Source organism: Toxorhynchites rutilus, chromosome 2, assembly GCF_029784135.1.
Source record: "Toxorhynchites rutilus septentrionalis strain SRP chromosome 2, ASM2978413v1, whole genome shotgun sequence".
NCBI lineage: Eukaryota > Metazoa > Arthropoda > Insecta > Diptera > Culicidae > Toxorhynchites > Toxorhynchites rutilus.
In genome coordinates, this window is record NC_073745.1 from 210,316,955 (window position 1) to 210,321,724 (window position 4,770).

Here is a 4,770-nt window from a genome sequence, read left to right on the forward strand (position 1 = left end):
ATATATTTATTTACAGTTAAATAAGTAGTGTAAGTTGGGGTAATGTAAATAATTTGGGGAGGGTATCTTATAAGTTAGATTTAGGTAAAAAAAAAAGGTAACAAAAAACTAGAAAAGTTTAGGCATGATTTTACAATAGGAATATGAAACAATCGAATAATGTGTATGATACAAATCATTACAAAACTTGACATTGCAACTTAAAGATGTAGAACCCTAGGTTGATCACTTGATATGTAGTACTTTATTATAATGTAAACCAAATTAAGAAATAAAAAGAATTTAAGTGAAAAAAAAAAAGCCGTAACGATCATTCTCATCCAAACCGTACACCACATCGTTTCGCATCACATCACATCAACAAACCAACACAAGCAGCCATGTCTGGACATGGCAAAGGAGGAAAAGTGAAGGGAACGGCAAAATCCCGCTCGAACAGTGTTGGTCTCCAGTTCCCCGTATGTGTATCCGCCAATTGCTCCGCAAGGGTAGCTAGGCCGAGCGCGTTAGTACCAGTGCACAAGTCCACCTAGCCGGCGTTATATAGTTTCGGCCGCCGAAGTGATTGAGTTGGCTGGCAAAGCTGCTCGCGACGATAAGAAAACCCGCATTCAGAACAGACCACATTCGGTTCGGCGAACGGTGAAGACAACAACAGGCAGTTGCAGCGAGTGGCGAGTGGCAAACGCAATCGCAAAACGACAGCAGGTAGCGGAAGAAAAAAGTTTGTTCTTTATACAAACTGCTTTGGTGGCAAATCCAGAACAAGGTGGCATCGAGGGCGTTCGAAATGGTTTTTTTTTCAAAACCACGAGTACTAAGTTTTCTAAATTGGAACCATTCCATAAAACACGGCGCTTATCAGGGCCATTAAACCTTTCGAAAAAGAGTTTACGAAATACAGTTCAATGCATTCTAAAATATTATCCAAAATAATAATAAAACACAAATTGATTTTTTCATAATTTGTTTGCCAGAATATGATGAGTTTGAGAATTTGGCAGTTGTGCTGAGCTTATTGATGGTTGGAGACTTTCTCGATTATTCAATTTTCACCAATTCTTAAATTGCTTCCAGATTGAAAGTGCATTAATTTACATTTAGTTCGACATTTAGCTAATTGGACGGACCTGTAATGCGACATATTTAGTTGGACATTTTTGTAAACATGGAGTTCGGGGTCCAAGTTATGACCCAACATGTCGCAAGCTGGATGGGAAGAAATTTTTCAACTGTGAAAGCTGTACCACTGTCATCGCAAATGTTCAATTACAGGTTAAAATCGCCTCCAATGCGACACTGAGTGGTGCTTCGGCATATCGCATTAAATGTAATTTACAGTACAACATGTCCCAAGCTGGATGGGAAGAAATTTTCCAATTGTGAATCCTGTGGCGAGTGGCAAACGCAATCGCTAAACAGAAAGGTTTAGCCGAACAAGATGGGTATATCGAGTGATAACAAATCAATAAACTCTTTAGATTAAATATGATTTTGTGGCCCTGAAAAGGGCCCTTTTTAGTGTTTGCTTCCGAATCAGCACGCTCTTTATTTGGAACTGGTATACTTCTTCATCGCTTTGATACCTTCGGAAACCGCATACAAGTTCACCGGGCAGCAACAGACTGATTGCGATCTGAATTTCCCACGCCGTAATGGTTGACCGCTTATTGTAGTGGGTCAGACCCGGGGCTTTCGCTACGATACGATCAAAGATGCATTGACGAAGCTCATGACGCTCATCGCCTTTGATGAGAAACCGGTGTCGGAATGATCCTGATTCAGCACCTTAAGATGTAGATAGCATATGATTCCTTCTCCTCCTTCTTGTCGGTTTCCGAGATATTCTTCTGCGCCGTGCCGAACTTTTTGGCGGCTTTTCCATTATTCCACTAGTCTTCGGTACCTTCGTGTTTGTTAGAAACAACTGCATGTGAATCCAACGAGCGAACAAATCGTAATGGATGTATTTTTTTGCCATCGCTGCCTTTTAACGTTCATTCGTTCGTCTCGTTGGACTCGCCCCTTTGGCTGAGTGTGCTGATTTATCTCTATCCTGTGAGCGTGTACCGCCAAAGTACAAAACGCGCGGACCCGCTGAAAAATATATCATTCTCTTTCAAACCGTAAATCAGTGTGGTTGTATGGTATCGTTTCACATCACATCGCATCAACGGATTGGTGCCGGAGCACCAGTATACCTATTAGCGGTTATAGAATTTCGGCCGCCGGAGTGCTCGAGTTGGTTGCAAAGCTGCTCACGACAATAAGAAAACCCGCCTACAGAACAGAGCACATTCGGTTCGGTGGCAACAACTAGTTTCAGCGAGTGGCAAACGCAATCGCAAAACGGCAGCAGGTAGAAGAAGGAAAAAGTTTGTTTATACAGACTGCTTTGGTGGCAAAACCAGCCACCGTAAAACACGGCGCTTTTCAGGGCCCTTTCAAAGAAGAGTTATTAAAAGTTTTTCACAATACATTTCACAATGCATTCTAAAGTGACATAATATGACATATAATATAAACCGATTTATTTTGTTTATGCTTGTTCTTGAGCTTATGGGTGGCTGAGGTCTTTTAAATTGATCATACAGTTTTCACAAACCCATACATGGTTTCCGAATTAAAAGTGGCTTCAAATTACAACACATTGTATGCAGGATGGCATTAACGAAATTTCTCGGTAGCAAGAACTATTTTCTTTGGTTGGTAACTGATGTTGAAAACTGATGTTGTTGACTGATCCAAAAACTTGTTTCAATAGTCTTAAAATTGCTTTCAAAACAGGCTATTAAAATCACCGATCGGTATAAAAGCGAGCGCCGCTCGGAAATCCACTCAGTTCAAATTGAACAGCGATTGGAGCATGTTGTCGCTGTTGTGGTGAAGCTCTTCGTTTATCATGAAAGCGCGGATGAACGGTGTCGCCAAGAGACTGTTTGTGCACCTTAGGCCAGAAGGGAATCCATCAGGAGGAGAGTGATGCTACAAACGGTTCCCCGGGAAGATCTCGAAGCAGCCGCTACACACACACATAAACGCGCGGAATTCTTTCCATTCGGATGCAATTCAGCATCGAGAAAGATCCGGGAAATAATCTGCCAGTTTCTCTGGGAATTTAAAAATACATTCATGTGAAAGAGTTTATTTGAATGTTTTCTATCCATGTAACACTGTGACCAAATATGTTTCAATCAAGTGCTATTAACAGATGGTTATCGAGTTAGCATTAACCACTGGTGGGCTTCCAGTATCGAGGAAAATGTGGAAATATCTAATCGTTACTGAAAATAATCTGCCAATTCCTCTGGGAATTTAAAATAACATTCATGTGAAAGAGTTTATTTGAATGTTTTCTATCCATGTAACACTGTGACCAAATACATTTGGTTTTGTGATTTTTCAATCAATCGCAATTAACAGGATAGCTTCTGAAGATTATTCTTCCCCATCAGAAGGATAATTTCCGTATCCAATATTGTATGCGCCCGCAATCGATTCTTGCTCTGTCGCCGAAAGTTCCGAGCTCAGAGAGTTCATTCCCCTCTAGTTTGCCTTCCAAATTGCCATCGTAAACCACGCCTTCTCTCGATTCAATGACGCACAAAAAGCATACTTAAGCGATATTCGGGTGGTGAGACGCATTCATTTTTCGTGAGGACATCGACAAGACAACATCGTTGCTGAGGGTGCTGGTCGACGAAGGATCGAGATCTGCTCTGAAAATCAAGCAGTTTCTTTGAAACTGTGAGGGAGCACAGAGAAGCCGATCCTTCAGGAGAAGAGAAGGTGACCATCGAAGTAGCCGCTACACACACACATACACGCACGGAATTCTTTCCGTTTGGATGCCATTCAGCATCGAGAAAGATCCGGAAAATAATCTACCAGTTCCCCTGGGAATTTAAAAATACATTCATGTGAAAGAGTTTATTTGAATGTTTTCTATCCATGTAACACTGTGACCAAATATGTTTCAATCAAGTGCTATTAACAGATGGTTATCGAGTTAGCATAAACCACTGGTGTGCTTCCAGTATCGAGGAAAATGTGGAAATATCTAAACGTTACTGAAAATAATCTGCCAGTTCCTCTGGGAATTTAAAAATACATTCATGTGAAAGAGTTTATTTGAATGTTTTCTATCCATGTAACACTGTGACCAAATACATTTGGTTTTGTGATTTTTTAATCAATCGCAATAAAGGATAGCTTCTGAAAATTATTCTTCCTCATCAGTAGGATATTTCCGTATCCAATATTGGATGCATAAAACCTTGTACCTCCAACGTAACGCTCTCGTTTTCGAAGTCCCCCAAATATTCATTCATTCAGAATGAATTCAGACGATAGTCCTACGTCACCCTTGCGGTTATACCATAGATATAACCCACTTCTTGTTTTTTCATTTCAGGAACATTTACGCGTAAGTCGGAAAACAAAATACAACTGGCGACTGTTTACACTGACAATTCGGATGACGTCATCAAAAAAAATGTTTACTCGCTAAAGAACTAGCCTTGTCTCTGTAAGCCGTGCATCGTAGCATCTGTCAAATCTAACTGCTGTCAGTTGACGAACCGTTGCGGTGTAATCGATGGGAGTTGAGGGCAACACCTCCGTCCTTTTAGGAAAGATGGTTAGGATCATATGTTGCAGGAAGTCTTCAAATCTTCGAAGATATACGAGCTGATGTTGGTTGTTGTTGCAATTGTCTAGAGGGATTGCGTTGTCGCTGAACACCGACATCCGTCTATCTCTACAGGAAGA